The sequence below is a fragment of the Macaca thibetana genome, chromosome 3, assembly GCF_024542745.1.
Source record: "Macaca thibetana thibetana isolate TM-01 chromosome 3, ASM2454274v1, whole genome shotgun sequence".
Taxonomy (NCBI): Eukaryota; Metazoa; Chordata; class Mammalia; order Primates; family Cercopithecidae; genus Macaca; species Macaca thibetana.
This window is the reverse complement of record NC_065580.1, coordinates 35,745,846-35,767,826: the sequence shown is the minus strand read 5'-3', so window position 1 is coordinate 35,767,826 and position 21,981 is coordinate 35,745,846. Positions and strand designations below refer to the sequence as shown.

At 37.8% G+C, this 21,981-nt stretch overlaps 1 pseudogene; it reads right to left on the bottom strand.

Annotated features, from left to right (window-relative positions):
• Positions 1-1,318: 1,318 nt before the first annotated feature.
• Positions 1,319-5,176, bottom strand: LOC126950809 (acyl-protein thioesterase 1-like; annotated as a pseudogene).
• Positions 5,177-21,981: the final 16,805 nt, after the last annotated feature.

Genomic DNA, 21,981 nt, shown 5'->3' with positions numbered 1-21,981 from the left:
TGGCCAACATGGTGAAACCCCATCTGTCCTTAAAAAAATACAAAAATTAGCCAGGCTTGGGGGCGGGTACCTGTAATCCGAGTTACTTGGGAGGCTGAGGCAAGAGAATCGGTTGAACCTGGGAAGTGAAGGCTGCAGTGAGCTGAGATTGCGCCACTGCACTTCAGCCTGGGAAACAGAGTGAGAATCTGTCTCAAAAAAAAAAAAGCGAGAGATATAAAGCAAAATTTTAAATGGATTGCTCATTTTCTATAGCAGTTGGCTTTAAACATATGTACAAAACAAGTAAGCAAATTATGCTATGAGGAGATAAAATTATCTTAGAAATTAGTTTTCAGGATCAGCCTTAAATTTTTCAGAAAATATTAGAATATGATTTAATTATTTTTTCAGTTGCTTACATAAAATAAAATGAAATATTCCTGTTACGTGGGTTAAAGATTCTAATAACTAAATAGGCTTAAATTTGGACTAAGGCATAGTTACTTGAAATAAGTAGTGTGAGTTTTAAGTAATGTCTGGTTTCTTTATGAAGTAAGTATAGATTTTAAATACCTTATGTTTGTGATTCAGAATGTCAAGTCATAGCATGGGTTGACAGTAAATGTCTATGGCAGGGAAGCAATGTTTGGTCTGCTATGAAGGACAATAAAGAAAGAACATGTTTTTTTCTTGAGAGGAGAAAGCAATATTAAATAGAAATGATATCAGGGAAGAGAAAAGCCTGTTCCCGAAATAAAAGGGCCATTAATTGAAGAGAGGAATATTATTCTTTATTGACACTTAGCATTATCCCTATTACTAGGACTAGCGTAATACCACCTTATTCTTCTTATATATGATAATCATTACATATATATGAATACATATGTAAAAAGACAGACACTAAGCAATTTTGGAATAAATCCATAGACAAAGTCATAGAATGCGTAAATTGTTTATATCTTAACTGCTCATTTATACCTGAACAAATTTACATTAAGCATATCAGCAATTTTCAAGTGATGTAATAAAAAATCTGACTGTAGTATTTCATTACTTTGGTGAATTATATTTGCAAAAAAAGAAACTAGCTACCTCGCCTATTTTAATATGAGTATATTCTGAGCTATATTATAAGAATACAAGTACATAAGCTTAAAAGATCCTTAATTTTTCATGAGACATAGGATAAATTTCCTATAAGGTGTCACTGGTATGTATTTGCAAAACACTTTAACACTGAAAACTTTAGAAGTTTGAAGAGCAGACATTGGAAAAAGTGTATACTCCACTACAATACTGCTGGTGTACTTCTATACAAGGACTCTTAGTGAAGTCAATCAATTGGAAGTAGAATTTTATCAATGAATTGCTTGACATCTAATCATTTTCTGTTGACATGAACTGTGCATTATGCTTTCACAGGTTTTAAAGTTTACATTGGCTAGATTTACCAATATAAAACAATAAGAAAAAAATAAGGAAACCAAACATTGGGGTACGAATGGATCACAATCTCCATGGCACTGTAGAATATAAATATCTCTATTAGTACCACCAATAGGACCCTTTGGAAAGGAAGCCCAAAGTGAAAGCCAGCAGTCACCTGCAGTGACACCTGCCAGTTTCTGCTGTGTGGTAAGAGCAGTACATAAAAATAAAGCTCCTCCCTGAGAAAATCCTCCCGAAATAATTCTGTCAGAAAGAATGCCATTCTACACCTCTTGATCTACCAAAGGTTTTACATTTTCTGCTGCCCGTTTAATTCCAGTTTCCTCCTCCTAGGAATCTGGTGAAAGCCCAATAACATCAAACCAAGAAGGCATAGCCATGTTCATGTTTAATGTCATGGGCACAATTGGCACATGTGGGGAGATACATTTGATATGAACTTCTGATACCTGCAAAGTCTCTGCCCATCTGTGCCCAATATTTCCCCATCCATGAAGAAAAATCACCACTGCTGTGGCCTTCAGGGCAGCAGACCCTATGGTGGGCTGCAGAGCAGACACGCATTGCCACACATCCACCCACTACGTGGACTGTGCAAGTGGAGCGGGCGTGGGCCAAGGGCCGGTGAGCTGGAAGTCCAGCCAGCCCTCACCCAGGTGCTCGCTCAAGCGCCATCATCATGTATTTCAGAAGCCGTTGGCTATATTCCAGGAATTGAGATGCTCACCCACATGTAAAAGTACTTGGCTTCTATTCTCTGGAATAGATATGCATTAAGATTTTGCAAATTTAGAATATAGATAGAAATATTTAAGAGTTTGACATTTTTAACATGTCACCAGATGTTACTTTTCCTGGTATTTAGTTCTATCTAGTTAGGGGTTGGCTCTTCAGTGGTTTACTTATTTAAATGCGTGGTTTGTGTCCCTATGTAGTGTCTATAGAGAACATTTATCTCTGCATTATTTTAAGGTGATCGCTGCTACAGTCTATCCAATCCAAACTGTTAGAAAGTGACAAGAAAGATTAATTGCTATTTGTCCCACATCTACATGAATCTTTTCCACTTGGGCAAACACTATGTAAATTTCCTGGAAGGGTCACTTGGGGGAGTTTGTGGCTCTGATCTGTCCCCATCAGAAATCTGGCAGCTAGTGAACATGATCCTGGGCAAAGTGGAAGCAGCTTTTGATTGGCAGGTGCGGCTCCGTAACCACCCCCTGAGCTTTGCCAGCCCCTACCCCTGCCCCTGGCCAAGATACACAGGCAGGGTAAGGCTCTGGAGCAGTGTAAAGGCCTGCCTATGTGTTGCCTGCTTCCTGAGTGCTCCCATAGCGTCCTTAGGACCTTTGACAAAGCTCCTTTTCATCAGAAAAATTTAGACAAGAAGGCTTTCTTTTCTTCACATTTGGGCCTAAGGAGCATAAGTGTTCATATCCTCTCACAAGCAGTTTGAGTAAATGAGGTCCCTCCAGCTCTGAACAAAGATCTGTCTTCATAGATTCCTTTCATCTAGACAGTTCTGACTAGCTACTGTTGTATGACCTGAAAAATCTGCCCTTCATCTTTTGATTCTGTCATTCTTATAAAAACAAACAACGAAGTGCTCCAGACATCTTTGTACTGTCATAAAACCTAGACAAGTGAGTCTAGATTTACCAAAACAATCTTTCCTTAGTTGCATATAAGTAGTGTAATAAACAAAAGTGTTAGCTGTAATATGATGACAAGAGGCTCAGACATGGAGTCACCAGGCGTGGGCTCTAATCTTTGTTCTGCAGATTGATTTTAAGCTGTGTAAACTTGGGCAAGTCAACTAGCATCTTTGAACATTATCTAAAAGACAGGGCTATATTTCAGACATTGAGGTATTTGTGAAAATACTGTTTTAACTACCAAGAGATCCACTTACAGATGTGTCACTGGTGCAGCATGTGATCTACTCAGGACTCAGCACAGCCTACAAGTTCCTGGAAAATCTGACCACCCAAGGAAACATTCTCCTTCTTCACCCTCCACCACTTTCCCCTGACTCATTGTGCTTTGAGCACCCACTGGCCATGCATTCCTCATTAAGGTTTTGCAAAACTATTCTCTGCCAGCAACTCTCTGTGTCCCATTTCCACTTCTACTGACCACCTCCTACCCATCCTTCAAGTTTCAGCCTAAATATCAGTTCCTCATATAAAACTTCCTGGCCCACCAGAGTGACTGGGTTCTGATGCAACTAGAACCTATTTCCTGAACTTTTTTATAGAAATACTCAAAATTGTAATGTAAACATTATTGTAATTAATGGTACAATGTCAGTATTTATCATCAGACTATAATTTGTATGAGAGCAGGGTGATTTTTGTATGGTTACGGGGCCTAGATCTTAGGTCCTTGGATAGTACCTGGATATAGAAGGTGGTCAGTAAGTATTTGAGTGAAAGAGTGAAGAACCCACTATATGCCCTCACATTTTCATGTTATTGCATGTGCTGATGCATCTGGTTGGGAGAGCCTTCTCTCCAGTTTGATATTCCTTCATTGAATGAATCAATTCAGGGATTGCATCCCCAGACATTTATTTTAGGTCCTTGGTAAATGCTAAATGCTTTCACAGTGCCTTGTATTTTCCTCTATGACAGAAGCTACACACTAGATGTACCTGGGTGTCATTAACAAATGCTGATGTCCAGACACTGCCCCAGACCAATTAAACCAGAACCTCTTCCCAGCATCATTTCTTAAAAGGTCTCCCTGGTGTTTCTAATATGAAACCAAGGTTAACAACCACTGATTACTATACTGTGTCCTTATCATGTATTAAATATATGCATGTCTATGTCTGCTAGGAGGTTCAGCCCTTTGAAAGAAAGAACTTTTCTTATTCATTCTCGTAGCCTGTGGATCTAGCATAGCAGGCATTTTGGTGAGTACAGAAAAAAGGGTTTTTGAATGAGTGGTTAGATGAACATTTGTTATTGAAGTAAGTACTTGTTATCACCAGACCGTATTTTCCTCAGATATGAGTGAGAAGGGAATGCCCTAATAAAGACAATGACTTCCATGTATTATACCAACGCATTCTCTATTGAGTGAGAGAAACATATAATGATCTATTATTGACAAAATTAAATATCCTTTTTTCCCTCTTGGATAATACAACAGTATTTCAGTCATAGAGAAAGCTTTCCAAAAGTATTTGGTTGTGAGAGAGTAATTGAATTGAGATCTATTGTGAATTGAAGCCAAACACATGTCAGAGTTTCACAGATCAGGCAGACATATGTTAATAGGACAATCACTGTCTCCTTTTTAGCCCTAAATGTAGAGCAGCTGAATAGGATAGTAACTAGAGGAACACAAGTGAACAAAGTGCAGTTTTTTCAAAAATCAATTTCCAAGAACTGCAATGATTTAATCAGTAGGGACTTCTGGACAAAGTACAAATAAGCTTGTTAACGTGTGGGGCATTCTGCCTGCCTGCAAAAGTTGGAGCTTTCCATAGTTTAGGGTAAAATTCTGTACACTTTGTGAATTCATATCTATGTGAATATATGCTTCTTCCTAGCAATATAGAATATAGCTTTTATCAGCATCTTTAAGAAGTCTAGTTTTCAGAAGGGGTCATTACTAGAGGGAGTTTGGAGTCTCTACTGACCTCTGTGGCAACATTAGCCTGGTGTGGACCAGGAAGCCTGATCAGGTCTTCTGACCCAAACTGAACAGACCTAGACTCTTCAGCCTTGTCCATAATCTCCAGTTCAGTCACACAAAAGTGCCAAAAATTGTCCTAACTTTCTGCGTCTTTATGTGACAGTTTTATCTTTGGTTTCTAATCATTTTAAATTTACCTTATTTAATTTAAAGTTCCCAGAATTTTCATCATCCCAACATTGTCCCTTCTTCTTCTTGTTTAGCATATATTTCTACTTACAGAAACTAGACAACTTAGTTTCCTCTTCAAGCTTCTTTCTTTTGGGTTATGTTCCTAATATATACAGAAAGTTGCATATTATGACCTATAAGAGGACCCTAGGGAACACTGGCTTTTAGTGAGCAGATGGAATAGAAAATCATACGAGAATTACACAGGTCCATCAGAGAAATGGGAGAAGAACCATCAAGAGAGGATGAGATCAAGGACAGGGTGAGTTACAACAGGAATAGTCCTTGGATGTGTCCTTGGATGGAAGTTGTGAGTGACCTCATTTGGTCACTGAGGACATGGGGGTGGACGTCAGACTGCAGTGTCTCAAAGGGTCAGTAATGAGCCAATGGATTCGGTGACATGGTTAGCTCTGAAAAGAAGGAAAGAGGAGGAAGCAAGAGATTCAGTTTATCATTTACTTGGATAAAAAGTCCTGTATATGCTGAAGGAAAGAATGCAAGGGGCGAGTAATGTTTTAGAAGCCAGAGGAAAATTTAATATTACGATCCCTCAACATGAGGAAAAAACGGTCTATTTTTGGTGTGTTTATTTCATTGTATAGTGTCTTTGTTTTTTTTTTGTTTGTTTGTTTTTGTTTTTTTTTTTTTTTTTTTTTGAGACGGAGTCTCGCTTTGTCGCCCAGGCTGGAGTGCAGTGGCACGATCTCGGCTCACTGCAAGCTCCGCCTCCCGGGTTCACGCCATTCTCCTGCCTCAGCCTCCCGAGTAGCTGGGACTACAGGCGCCCACAACCGCGCCCGGCTAATTTTTTTTTTTGTATTTTTAGTAGAGACGGGGTTTCACCGTGGTCTCGATCTCCTGACCTTGTGATCCGCCCACCTCGGCCTCCCAAAGTGCTGGGATTACAGGCGTGAGCCACCGCGCCCGGCCTGTATAGTGTCTTTGAAGATGAGTTGCTTATTTTTCTTAGTAGAACTATATATAGTAAAACCCTGTATCCATAAAGCATAGCTCCAGGTATTCAATAATAAGGTTATATTGAGAAGATAGATTTCTTACTCTTCACTTCAAAAATGGTTCGATATTCTCACCTCTTCACTTCCCTGCTTTAATGTTGGCAGATGACACATATGTTCTCCTTTCTAAAACAACCACATTCACCACTGGCCTTCATACTATGCATTATTCCCTCTTTCTAGCATTTTCAATCTGTTTGATTACATACATGTTTAATTCACCCCTGTTATTCCCTGAACCTTGCGAGTTTCAAACCCACTTTCTATTCACTACACTTTCAAATTAACATTCTAGTTATCTCTTTTATCTCTAGTTTTCATAAAAGTATTTTTGCTCTCTTCTTTCTCAGTTTCTATTTATTTATCACCTCCTGGCAATCTAACCTTTGTCCTCACCAATTGCCTTTGCCTATCCTCTCACCTGCAAATGACAAGGAAGAGAATCCACACCTTCTGCCCACTTTGTCTCACTTTCTGCTCACTTCCTGTACCCTGGAGCCTGCTTGCTTTGCCCTGTGGGATCCCTTCTCTGTTTTCTATTCTTATTGTTTCCAAGTTTGGCTCTTGCGTGGAGCAGGTATTCACAGCTGTATGACTCATGGTACAAAGGTGAAGGGTAGCACAGGTACACAGAATTGTTATGGTACATGGTAGTGGTGAGTGAAGGCCCTTACTTCAAGCTTCTTGGGTTTACATTCTAGTTTCTCCATTTAAGACCTATGTGGCCCCAGGTAGGTTACTCACTCTTATTGTCAAAAATGAAGATAATATTATTTCTTAACTTATAGGCTTATTGGGAGAACCAATTAAGTTAAAGTGCTTAGAATAACACCTGGTCTATATTAAGCTGAATGTCATATGACTTATAAAAATGACTGTATTATTTTTGTACTAATAAAATAACTGCTTATTATAAGTCAATCATGTTAAAAAATGCATTTGTTTTAAGTCCCAGATTTGCTCTATCCTTTAATCCAGATTCAAGGGTTTTACACTTCTAGCATAAAATATAATTAGAAAAGAATCTACCCCATAGTGTTTTACACCTTAGACAACCCTGGCATGTAATATGTTCTCCATAAATGTTGGTTATTATAATTTGTCAGGTGAAAGAGCTTGTTGAAGAAAATCAGAGGCTTTCAAGGAGACAGCAACTTTTATTAACAAGGAGACTACAATGACCAGGGGAAGTGCAAGTCTTCTTAGAGGTTATGCTGAGTGGATAAAGCTCTCATACTGGAGAGCTGGACTTATCTAACAGATCCTTGAGTCCAAACAAGGACAGCCTTTGAGGTTGAAACTATCAGCAGACATGGACCTCACTGGATCAATAGTTCTCACTTTCTTCATATCCCAATAGGATCATCACCTCCTGTGAAGGTAGCCTACCAGAGACTTTGCTCTGTAGGTTGACTGCTCAAGTAAATTAGGCCCACATACTAATCCTGAGTCAATTTTGACTCGTTCATTCACAGTCAGCAAATATGTCTTGAGTATATGTAGTAAATATAAGGAACTAGGCTGGGTACAGGAATACAGTGATGTATAAGCTAGACATAATTCTGTTCTCATTAAACATGCTCAAAGAGAAAAATTTACCTTTGAAATATTGATGGACTTTCTATCTGTATTTCAGAGAACCTCACAATACAACTATTATATTTTTACTCAAAAGTTTCTTGCAATGTGTGGATTCTACCACTTCATTTTTAAACTTAGGACTTTAAAAGTTAAAAACCATAACTCTTCATATTGATCCTTTTTTTATAGTCAGTGGGCACAGAAGGGTAATAACAAAGTTTTACATTATTTTCAGCAATGTTTCACTTATTTGTTGCCCCCAGGTTTCAGAAATTCTCCTCTTAAGACTGTGATTTCCAGGGATCAAACCCTCAGGCTCAGACATCTTAGTCATAAGTGCTACTCATTTTCCCAGTTGCTCTGTAAGGTACAAATTTTCTGAAGACTGGGCCAACCTCTATTATTTCCTTCCTTCCTCCCTCACCTCTCCCTATGTTCCCTCCTTTTCTTTCTTCTGTTCCATCCCTTCCCTCTCAACACCAGACTACAAGAGGTTTGGGTTTCAGTACACTTCTTTATAGTTTTTAAATAGGACATTGGTTGTTATAGGAAAGCACCTTACACAGATACTATTTTCCCAGCACCTAACTTTTGGATATTTCTTTTCTTCTGGGTTTGAGGACCATAATCTAACTTCTTGTTTGCCTGACTTGCTATTTCTGCTATTTGTCCTTTTTGCAATAAACAAAGCATTTCAGGCATTTCCATATTTTTGCAAGTTATCCCCTAAAGCTTGGTTACTTCAGGCCAAAGCCCACACATTCTGACATTCCTTCCGCTCAAACACACACTGAGGCTTTCTATCTAAGGACACAAAAACAATGCCGGGTTAAGGTATCAGTCACGTCTGTGAAAGCAATTGCAGTTGAGTAGGAAGAATATAAACACCAATGGCAATAATAATAATTACAAGAATTGTTTATATAGTAACTTATACAAAGTATTACAATAATTACATATGGGTATTATATCATATTACAACATGTGCATGTGTATACATATGTTAAAATCAAATATACATATGTTAAAATCAAATATACATATATATCTATCTATATATATACTAAAAATACAGTGCTAAAATTCACAGATAGTTGATGCTTTCAGAATTCAGAGGATAAGATTGAGGATTAGATTACTTTGGAAGAATTTTAGCAAAAACAATAGGTAAAGCTAGCTCTGAAGAATGAGTAGGATTTAGGAAGGAGAAATGGACAGAACTCCTGGGGAAAGAATGGCATAATCGGGAAGAGAGTCAGGAAACACAAAGCATTCTTTAGAGACATTTTCTTTTTCCCAGGAATTGTGTAGTACATTGCAGGATAAAGTAAGCCAGAAGTTTGGAAAATAATAACTTTTCCAAAAAGGGACAGGTAGTGTAGGGCCAGGAGGCCAGGCTGAGGAGTTTGTACTGGTCTCTGACACCTGGCCAGTGTGAGTCCAGCAAGCATGAGTGATCATTTTTTGTTCCTGGTCATTGGCTATATGCTATTTTAAATATTGAGGATTATGGGGATGCTCTGTTACACATGTGTATACCCTGAAAGGAAATTTTAATTTTATTTCATTCTACTTTTTAAATGTTTAAATATATACAAATAAAAATATACTTTGATATCAGGAGTAGGCAGGGCTTTTATTTTAGATATTGTTTTCATTCACTAGTAATTAATCTAACATCATTTGTTAAATACTCCATTTTATCTTCAATTACTTGAAATACTACCTTAATCATTCATATACTGATTTTCATATACACCTGGGTGTATACTTTGTTTCATTGATGAATTTGTCTATTCTTATACCAAGAGTACCCTTCTTTTATTTTTTTATTTTTTAGAAACAATTAGTTTTATTGAAGTATAACTAGAATCCAATTAAATTCACCCATTTTAACTATAGGTTTGGATAAACTTTGTGAAATATGTACAGACATATAGCCAGCACCAAATCAAGGCAGAACAGCTATCACCCTGAAGTTTTCTTATGCCCTTTTGCAGTCAGTCCTCTCCCTGTATCCTCCAACTCCTGATAACTACTAATCTGATTTTTGTCTCTATAATTTTGCCTTTTCCAGAATTTCATAACAAATGGAATCATACAATAGCCTTTTGTGCTGGGCTTCTTATATGTAGCAATAATGGCTCTGAGATTCATTCACACTGTTGCATGTAACAGTAGTTCTTTCCTTTTTATTACTGAATAGTATTACATTTACAGATGCAACTTGTTTATCCAGACATCATCTAATGAACATTTCGATTGTTCCCAGTTTTTGGTTATTTTGAGTAAAACTATTATGAACATTTTCGTACACTTCTCTTGTGGATATGTTTTCATTTATTTTGAGTAAATACTTAAAAGTGGGATTACTGAGTCATCTGGAAAGTACCTAATGAAAAACAATCACACTGTCTCCTAATGTGGCTGAATCATTCTGCATTTCTACAAGTAGAGTATGAGCTCCAGCTTTTTACATTATTGTCAGCACTTGGTACTGTCAGTTTAAAAAATTTTGATCATTCTCATGGGTGTGTAGTTGTATTTTGATACAGTTTGCATTTCCCTATAGAATAATGATGTTAATTATATTTTCATGTGCTTATTAGTAATTTATAAAAATTCTTTGAAGTCTCTGTTTAAATCTTTGGTCTAGTTTTAAAAATTAGGATGTTTGTCTTTCTACTTTACCTGTTATTTTCATTATTGAGTTGTAAATGTTCTTTATATATTCTCAACACAAGTCTTTTATCAGGTACATGTTTTCTTCCAAATAATACTATATATGCTATTGTTACTGGCATTGAAGACACTTGTTCTATCATTTCAAATTCCTTACAGGAATTCTGCCTTACATGGAAATATACTGTATATTGGCATGAGTATTAAAATCAATGGTACTCTAATGAAAAATGCCAATAAAGAAGGCAGAGTGGTCATGAAATCTCTGTGCATATGAGCACTGCATTTCTAAATATAATCTTCTATATAGTGCCTGGACAAATCTTGTACAAGCAACTATCCATCTCTTTTCTTTATTCCTAACTCCCTTGCCTTTGCTTAGAGTGATTTCTCAGGGTCTTGGCATATTGGTTATCCTTTTGACCCGAGTTTTCATTGCCTTGATATTCCTCTCCTCTACTTAGGAAGAAGATAGGTTATAAAGATAATAAAAAACATACCTACATGCTTTTGTCATCACTGATTACTGATTGAGAACCAAACACATTGATTTCACATAATTTAACAACAGGAGAGATCCCAAACCTCAAATTTCAACTCCTGAGTTGTTTAGTAAAAGTCCTCATCCATAACAGATATTCATTAAATGTTTCTTAGATCAAATTATGGTAGAAATGTTTCTAATATGCCTTTCCTACCTACTACCCCTAAACATCAATAGCACAGACAGTTATCCTTGATTGGTGAGGATATATATTGGGCAGAATCTTGGCCTCAGGCAGATAGTGGCTGGACCACTGAGACAAGGGCCTTCATTAAGATAATTTCCACTTTTAGAATTAGGCTGGAATCCTGTGGATCTTCCATAATAGAGTCACAAATATATATGCCCAGCTCAGAACCCTCCTTCAGATCAAGAAACACATGTTCGGTGACTGCTTGAGATTCTTCCATGGATTATCCAAGATACCTCAACTAAACCCATAGTGTTTCTACCAGAACATAGTCCCCTCAGAGAATGCATTATAATTCATCCAGTTGTACCTTTGCATCTTCACCCCATCAACACTGTCAATACAACCCTCTTTTAAACTACCACCATCACCTTTTGTCTCCCAGTTGATCTTCCTGAACTCACTATTGGTGCCTTCCAATCCTTTCTCCACACTGTGCAAATCTGATCCACCACTGCCCTCTCACCCTCTTCACTAACTTTCCTTTGCCCTTAAGGTAAAGACACAACTGCCCAGTGGTCTGTAAATCTTTGCTTGATCTTCCCCCAGCTCACACCCCAGCCTCCTCATACATTATGTTCGCTATCAGTCCCTGTGCTTCAGTGGCTCTGCTCTTTATTTAGTTCTTTATAGTTACCATGCTTCCACCCCAAATACAGCATTCCAGTACGCCTGCCCTTTCCTTTGCCTGTGACAATAATGATATTCCCTCCCTTCTATGTCTGGTTAATTCCTGTTTATTCCTCAATCTCAATTTATTTCCTCAGGAGGACTTCCCTGACCTTGTAATTTTACATTCATCTGTGAACTCATCTTATTCATGTCTATCCTTTACCCACATGTAAGTTTTATGACAAAACTCCATTTTCACCTAACACCTAGCATACAGTATGTGCTCAAAAATAGTCATTAAACCAATAAATGAATAAATTATTACTTTGAGCCTTCAGGCCACTCAGAATGTTTAAGTATTTCTTCAAAAATCTTCTCTTCTTTTACCTTCTCCTAACTCTCTTATATTCTAACAATTCCAACTCAACTCACTCCTGTCTAGGCTGCAAACTTCTTGAGGGAAAAAATCCCATCTTTTTCATCTCTATAATTCACACAATGCCTAGTGTGCTGCTTTGAATCAGGAACAACATTGTGAATGAATGAAGGGAGGGTGTGAATGAACAAACGACCTACCCTGACTAGTCTTATTCCATTTCTCTGACTGTTATGTATCTGAGTGTCTTGGCTATCTAATTTGATGTAAAGTTCTTGCTATCTAACATTATTCTAATTTCTTGAATAGTACTGCTTGTCATATATCTGACAGCTTTCTGCTCTACATCTTGATTTGTGCTGATTCACAGTGCACAGCCATGCAAAGTGGATCTACCCAAGCTTTATACTTCTTCAGGACACAAGCTTCCTACACTGACATGCTCTTTTCCACAGCTCCTCCCAGATATCACACTCTTTCCTGTCTGTAGGATGGTGTATGTGCCATTTCTTCTGTTGAAATGCCCTCCCTCTTCTTCCCTGCCTATTGGAATCTACACATATTTTTTAAAGACTGACATTATGTACTGCATCCTGCTATAAAGCTAAGCCAATGTATATTTTAGCAATATGTGTACTAGTTTGGGGCCAGCCAAACTTGCATTCAAATGCGTATTCTGGCATTGCTAGCTCTGTGACCAGGGTTATATTACACAACCACTTTAAAACTCAGTATCCTCATTTATAAAATGGGAATAATAATGGTAATGCTGTTTTCTTTTTGTAAAAACAAACCATAGAAGGGTTGTTCTGAGTATTAAATCAGAGAAGGCACACAAAGTGCTTTGCATAGTACCTTCCATATGGTAGGCACTTAATGTTCTATAAATGCTAACTGTTGCTGTTATAATGATAGTTACTGATAATAATATAATATAAAAACCTTTGGCTATTTAGCCCACACTGATCTTTCCTTTCTCTGAATTTCTATGGCACTGAGAGTCAACTCTACTGTTGGGCCTTTATTATTCTCCTACTATTTCGTATATATAGTTTCTGCCTCCTCAGTTCAATTGTACGCTTGTAGAGAGCACCTAATACAAAGCCAGTCACATAGTAGGGATGCTGTATTACTTGCTGACTGGTTGATGGTTTTTTGCCTCCAGGCTGCTGAAATAAAACCTAATAAAATCACCAAGGGAAGGAATTTAGATCAGGAATGGGCCCTTTCTAAATACTCCAAAATCTAATTAAGGGAGCAAGGTTTGTGCTATAACACCAGACACAAAGCAAGAGGAGAACAATTAATGTTCTTGTTAGAATCAGAATGGAAGCCATTCCTTATATCAAATGTGCTGAACCTGGGCTCTGGAGCATCACATCTGCTATTCTCTCTATAAGGCAATATCTATTCTACTTTTGTAAATATTAATTTGTCTTCAGACTGGAACTTCCTTTTCTGAAGCCACAGATTTGTTTACTGTCAACACCTGTGATATTAAGCTCTTTCATCATTCTGACAATAATTAAGAACATGGCAAAGAGAGCAGAGGATGATCACAAACATCCAGAAAACAATGAAGAATATAAATGAACAAAAATTACTTCCTTCATTTGTTCTTAAAACTAATTATAGATGTTCTCACTGTTTACCTTTTAGTATCTATAATTCAAAACACATAAAATTTGGCTTTAAAAGGTTGAATGTGTTACTCAAAGCAGTCTGGGAGAGTGAATTACAACAATGGCAGAAAAGAAGGAAGGAAACTTCCCTCTGAATTTTGTGAGTACTTTGAAAGTTTTTACTTCCCTTTTCAAGCAACCACTTGTTTAAATTTTTTCCTGACCACTACTACCATGACTGGTTACTATATCTTGCCTGCTCTGCTGTCCTCTCTTGCTAGACCCAGTTTGTTTCCTGCATGTCTTCAACAGCTCACCTATATTTTTCCTCTTTACCTTTCCAACCTTATCCTGACATCTCTAAATTCCATGTTGTATTAGTCAGAGTTATCCAGAGAGATATAATCAATAGGATAATAACGTTTCAGAGAGAAAGAGAGACAGAGGAGGGAGGCGGTAGACAGATAAGAGAATTATTATGGGATTGGTCATGTGATTATAGAGGCTGAAAAGTCCCACTATCTACCATCTGCAAGCTGGTGAACCAGAAAATCCAGTAGTGTAATTCAGTTTGAGTCTGAAGGCCTGAGAATCAAGGGAGCCAATGACATAACTCCCAGTCCAAAGTCAAAGTCCTGAGAATCACTGAGGTGTAAGGTCAGGGTGGGCACCGATGTAAATCCTGGAGTTTGAAAACCTAAGAACCAGAAGTTCTGACATCCAAGGGCCAGAGAAGGTGGATGTCCTAGCTGCGAAGAAGAGTGAATTCGTCCTCCTTTTGCCATTTTGTTCTATGTAGGCCTTCAACAGATTGGATGATACTTGCTTACACTGGGAAGGGCAGATCTTCTTTACTCAGTCTATTGATTCAAATGCAAATCTCTTCCATATACACCCTCAGACACACCAGGAATAATTTTTTGCCAGTTATCTTGGCATCTCCTAGTGTAGTCAAGTTGATATATAAAATTAACCACCTCTTGTATGGGGTTGTTATGGGGTGGCAAACTTAATTAAGTTTACCCCTTGTCAACTTGGCACATGTATGCATCTCCTTAAATCACACTTAATCTCCAAATAAAGGCCATAAGAAGGTTATAGTTCTGCTTAACATAATGCTACTATCCTGAATACAACTGAAATGCACTAATTCATTCCCTAGAAAAGAGAGTAAAATCTGTGAGTGATGTTTACTCTTTTCCTGATATACTGTAACTAAAATACTGATGTAAAATCAATACTGGAATACTCCTTTTCTCTTGTAAGTGGTTGATTTGGAAGTATGCAATGAAGATATTTTGTGTATCTCTGTAAAGAATTCTTGACATGGACTATTGGTGCTCTCTTTACTACTGGAAATAGAATCATTAACATCTTCAAATCTAATCAGACCACAGCCAATTCCAGGAGCCCCCAAACTGGTTCACAAAACTCATCCTTAAACTTCTGTTCCTCTAGAATCACTCTCAGAACCAAAATCTCTATTAGTCTTGGTCCTCCAGTGAATAGAATCAACAAGATACATACAGATATTTAAGAGGAGATTTATTATGGAAATTGTCTCACATGATTATGAGGCATCAGAAATCCCATGATATGCCACCTGCAAGCTGAAGAATCAGTAAAGCTGGTGGTTTAAGTCAGCTGGAGACCAAATGTGGCGGCAGTGGATGAGGTGGATAGGGAAACACTGTTATAAGTATTGGAGTCCAAAAACTCAAAAAGCAGGAACTCTACGTCTGGGCTGGAGAAATGGACTGGTATGTACCAGCTTCTCAAGAAGAGAAGATAATTTGCCCTTTTTCTGCCTTTTTATTCGATGTGGGCCTTCAATGGATTGGATAATGCCTGCCTACATTGGTGAGGGTGAATATTCTGTACTCAGCTTATGGATTCAAACGCTAATCTCTCCTGGAAATACCTTCATAGACACTTCACTGGGTATGAAACACACTTCATACCCAGAGATAACGTTTTACCAGCTATTTAGGCATCACTTAGTCCAGTCAAGTTGATACATAAAATTAATCACCACACATGCTAATCTGATACTCTGATATCAACATGTGACATATTCAGTAGCATTTGTTGAATAATCACTTATTAAGCATTTACTGTATGTCTGACATTGTGTTAAACACTCATATACATAGCTCACTTAATCTTCTAATACATCTCTGAAGTATCTATTCTTACTTCCTTTCTGTAGCACGACGTTGTTCATCTTCATTTCATATCAGCTGTTTGCCACCCGCCAAATATCAGATCCTACCATGAAAGGCACAATTTTATCCCCAGAATCCTGAATTTGAGGCTTCCCCAAATGGGGCCACCACTATTAACTCCTTACCTAGGTTTTTCTTAACATCCATTCATACTCTGTGAGTCTGCTTTTCAGCTCTCTCATCCGTCATTCATTTCATCTTTTTTGATTCCAGCTACTCAATTTAGATATGTTACTCCATGATTGGCTCCTTCAGTCCTTTTCTTGCCACTGTCCCACACTCACCACTCTTGATATACTGGCATTCCAATCTCTAATAATGCATCACCAGCCTTGTCTGCTCCTACGTTCCAGCCCTGAGTGCTATTGTAATATTATATATCAACTGGGCAGGCCTGAATCCCGGTGCAGTGGCTCACGCCTGTAATCCCAACACTTTGGGAGGCCAAGGCGGGAGGATCACAAGGTCAGGAGCTCGAGACCATCCTGGCTAATACGGTGAGACCCCGTCTCTACTAAAAATACAAAAAAAAAAAAAAAAAAAAAATTAGCCAGGCATGGTGGCGGGCGCCTGTAGTCCCAGCTACTCAGGAGGCTGAGGCAGGAGAATGGCGTGATCCCGCGAGGCAGAGCTTGCAGTAGCCGAGATGGTGCCACTACACTCCAGCCTGGGTGACAGAGACTCCGTTTCAAAAAAAAAAAAATCATGTATACATTTGCTCAGTTCTTGCCAACCTCACCTCGACTCTTGCTGCTCTATGGTCATTTATTTATCCAGCTTTTATTGATTTGCTGGTATCCTCCTTGCCTCTAGCCACACATAAACTTGAAAACATAGGGTTTTCAAGCAAAAATATTTTTGGTTTGAGAAAAACAATTTTGAATTCTATATTCCTTTGATTTAAGATATAATTTGTTAATCACAAAAGAATAGCAGAAGAGATATAAAGCATATTATTTATTCAACCAATAGACGATGCCTTTTTGTATAATTTTTAAACTCCTTGTAATAACTGTGCTCCATAGATGGAAAAACAACAACAACAACAACAACAACTAGGAAATAGGCAATACAATTCATTTGGTTTCTTATTAGTTATCCCATGTTTTCTATTTCCTGTGCTTATGTCATTCCTTAATACAATGTAAGGTTCTTGTTCACAGAACAAACTAGACTCTGGAACCATAATGTTTGAACACTGAGTTCAGTACATAGTATCTGTGTGACAATAAGAAAGTCACTTAAGTGCTGTATGCTTCCATTTCTTTCTTTTTTTTTTTTTAACTATATAATGGTAGAACAGAAAACCAAACACCGCATGTTCTCACTCATAGGTGGGAACTGAACAATGAGATCACTTGGACTCGGGAAGGGGAACATCACACACCGGGGCCTATCATGGGGAGGGGGAAGAGGGGAGGGATTGCATTGGGAGTTATACCTGATGTAAATGACGAGTTGATGGGTGCTGACGAGTTGATGGGTGCAGCACACCAACATGGCACAAGTATACATATGTAACAAACCTGCACGTTATGCACATGTACCCTAGAACTTAAAGTATAATAATAAAAGAAAAACTATATAATGGCAATAATATTATTTACCCATAAGGTTGTTGTGAAAATTAAATGATCTAATGCATGTAAAGTGCCCAGTATATTACCCAACACAGAAAAATCACAAAATACCATTTGCTGAAATTACTGCTATTGTTATTATTACTGAGTTGAGAGTGGGTTGCTCAATAAATACAACTCAGTTGGAGAGCAAAATGATCTACCTTCCTCAAATCAAGACTGCTTCATGATAGTCATCATGACGCATCAGTAGATACAATTTTTCATCCAAATTGGGATACTTTTGAGATTTTAACAGAGTCCTTTAATATTTATGCTGCAGCAGCAGAAATATTCTGTATTTGCCCACTAAAAATCAGGACGTATGATCACCCTACCATAAAAAAATGTGTTTAGGGAGTCTTTTTCCAATGGTACAAGTTAATAGCCCTGTGCTCTTTAATTCCAAACTGGTTTTAAAGATATAATCACTTAACAGGTGGCCAGAAGTTAACATTGCCTATGATTTTATTATTTAGCATAAGCTACAATACCAAATTTTTAACTCTGAAATGAGTGATTGTTAACGGCTACTTATTTGTTGGTGTTATTGTCATGGGAAGATTTTTATGCATGGTTTGTTTATAAGTGAAAACCTTGTCCAAAGCATCTGGGAAATCAAGTGGTGAATTCCACAGTCAGCATTGCCAGATTTCTGGCATTCCTACACGATATTATCTAGAAGCATCCAGGTATGTCTATCTTACTTTTATATACCTCCTGCATATTTTTTGTCTTTCTGGTCTTCTTTTAGATTAAATGTCTCCCTGATGGTGAAGACCAGATCCTGAAAAAAAGGCACTGACATGTAACTCTCCAGTTAGAGTAGAAACAGAATAGGATCACACCAAATGGGGTCTTATTAGTTTTGTCTTTATTCCAGTCTCCTTTCTCCTATCTTCCCATTCTGTTGCTTTAAGCACAAAACACAACGAGGGTTTAATAAATATTTCTCAAGAGATAATATCAAGCTGACATTGGAATATTTTTTATTATGAGCATTAAAAAATACAATTGACTCATACTCGCCTTGTTTTCTGTAGAATCATTTTCATTCCTGTCACATTGAATGAATGGAGCAATGAATTCTCTGAGTCTCCATATACAATTTTCCTAAAGGGGTTATTCATTTACAATGCCAGAAATGAAAGGAAAACAAATGATTTTTTTTTTACAATGGCCTACTTCAGTGAAATGCCAAAAGGCCATTTCATTTTAACTAGTAATTTATAAATTTTGAAAAATGCCTTCCCTCTCTCTATACCTTGATTCTGTCCTGACTACAATCTCAACACCATCAACACAACAAAAAGGAGAGAAAATGAGTAGCAGCTTTTGTCTCTTTCCCAGATTCTTATCTTCGACATCATTGCTAAAACATCGGGGGAAACAATTTTCCTCCCCACAATTGTCCTGTCCTGGGGGCTAGTTGAAGCTTTCTATGGAGCGAAAAAATATTTGCAGACCCATTATAAGGAAATCAGAGATAGATGACTTGTGTTTTCCTATTAGCTTCTTGCAGAAATAGATCTAGCTTCTTCCTCCAGTGTTAAGGATTGTCATCAAAAGCAAAATGTAGGTTTTCAGATTTTTTTATTTGTAACAAAATGTTTTCCCTGTCTGTGTAAGTCAATCTACTGACCCCACTGATGGAAAGCCATGTTCCGGAATTGTTTTTACCTATAGTACAGTTGAAATTATGGTCCTCCATCAGCAGCCTTTCTTTGGGTTTCCCTTGTGGACAACTGCAAAGCTTTCAAGGATAATGGCTGGTTTTAAGGCCACTACGCACATAGTCATCCCATTGTTAGAGATAGAGCTCATAACATACTGTACTCATGGCAGCATCTCAGCTCTTGAACATGTCAATGCTGTAATGATTTGTAAAGAATAGAGCATCCAGGCAGGTGATACTGGGACCAACTGACAAATTCAGAAGAAATAAACACATACAAGAAAACAAATAGTTACCTACATCCATCCCCTAACTTTCTGTCTTGAGCATTATAAATTCCCTATTGTGCACAACTTCTTGATAAGAATGAAAATCTTTATTCTTTACCTGTGTACAATCAATTCTTTATATAGATTATGGTATATAGTAAGGTCTAGATAAATGTATAATGAAAAGAAATGGGAACTCGTACCCTTAGGTCAGCCCCTAAACAAAACTTTATCCAGCTTCTCCTACATTCTCATTCTATTCCTGACCACGTCCAGCTCATTTTTTCCGACTTGAAGTAAAATGTTTCCTTTTCTGGGAAATCTTTCCTATACCCCCAACCAGATTAGGCACTCCTGCCATTTGCTTTAAAACACTGCCTACCTCCCTCATTTGTAACTACTTGTGGAACCAGAGCTGTTACAGTTTAAACTACACAAGACTATCTGAGACTCATTCAGTGCACAGCCTCCAAAGTACAGGTATGGCCCTTCTTGTCCATCACTCACTTGGTTTTCAGATTCTCTCCCTTGGATGTATAGGTGTCCTGGTATATAATGTATGTTTGGGAGATGGGATATTTAATAGGATTGAGGATATACTAAAGGCACAAGCAATGGAAGGTCACATGGCAGAGGGAGAAAGGGAGAGAGAAACTCAGCTTCAATTTTTAACTATCTAGAATCTTGTGATCGAATGTCTGATATTTTAATATCAGGATATTTTGAGTCATTTCAAAAAACATTTTGATTATACTTATAGAAGGAGGATGATTGTTTGGAATCTTTCAAGATGTTATCCTGGCCCTCAGGTGGGTGTGTACCCAGAGGATTTGGATGAAGGCCCAGCCAAGTCTTCTAGACTACTACCCACACATACACTTGGGACTTCTAGCTAAAGCAATGAGTCCAGTTCCAAGGGTCCGGCATTCCGAGGTACACAGTATTGAGCCTTGACCACTGGAGCTCTGAATCTTCCCTGAATTACTCCCAGGAAACTGACACAGGGCCCACTGCCTGTGGACTCATACTCTTATTCTTCCCCAATATTTGAAAATGTTCTCTTCCATCTTCTCTTCCCCACTTCAGAGGTATGATCCTCTCTGCTTTCCCCTCTGGGGTACTTGGCATAATTTCCTCCTTAAAATTAAACCTTCCAAAAGCCTGGGAGAGAAAAATAAAGAGAATGAAAGACATTAACTGTCATTAAATTAGATTCTTCTCTGCAAGGAAAAAGAAAACCCAAATTAATATCTCAATAAATTATCCTGACTTAGTGTGCAAGAAACATAGTTGCACTGAAATATAATAGCAAGATGGAGCTTATAAAAGTCAGACAAGGCCTACCTGAAGACTGAACAAGGCAAAGAAGCCACCTATGAACAGAGCAGGGCTGGGGAGCACTCCTGGCACGGAAACTACTAGGTGGAAAGGCCTGCAGGTGGACCAGTGCCTCGAGGGCTTCCAGAAGGAAAGACTAGTTTGAATAAAGCTTAGGAGATGGTGCACAGAATGTTAGAAAAATCAAGTTGGAGAGACAAAAACAGGAAATCTTTCCAAATATTAATCATTTATGGTACCCATCTGGTAATGTTTCATGTAATCCTCGCAACTGGCTTTTATTAAGAATCTTCTTTGTAACTACCACAAAGTCATAATTTCTGTCTTCAAGCTGTATGTATTCTGGAGAAAAGATGCAATGAAATATGTAGTAACAACATTGTGTTGAAGGTAAATGATAGAAGCACAAGGAGTGAATAAAATATAGATGAAGGGTATGAATCCAGACCAGGGAAGACCAAGGAGACTTTCTAGAGGTGTGCATTTGGGATGAATCTTAGGGACCATTTCAGGCAAAGAGGGCAGGACATCTTGTTTCATGAGATTCACATGTACAAGGGATCAAGGGATGAGGGTTCCTGATGCACTTAAGAAACACTGGAAGGTCTCTCACAGATATCAGTAGTATTGTTCCTTCAGATTCAGTTAATTCATGACTTGGTATAGCATAAACTCTGGGATCCGTCCTGGAACAGTTGGAGTCCTGAAGCTTCCATTTATTAGCTTATTGACAATGGCAGTTTCCTAAACTCCTGTGTCTTATTTCTTCATCTATGAAATGGGGATAATAACCAACCTCCTAACATCATTGCTATGATGAAATCGGAAAATCAAGATAAGGAACTGGCAAATGAATATATCATACCATGAATTACCTATGCTTAAAAATAGTCACAAGCACATTCTAAAATATTATTTG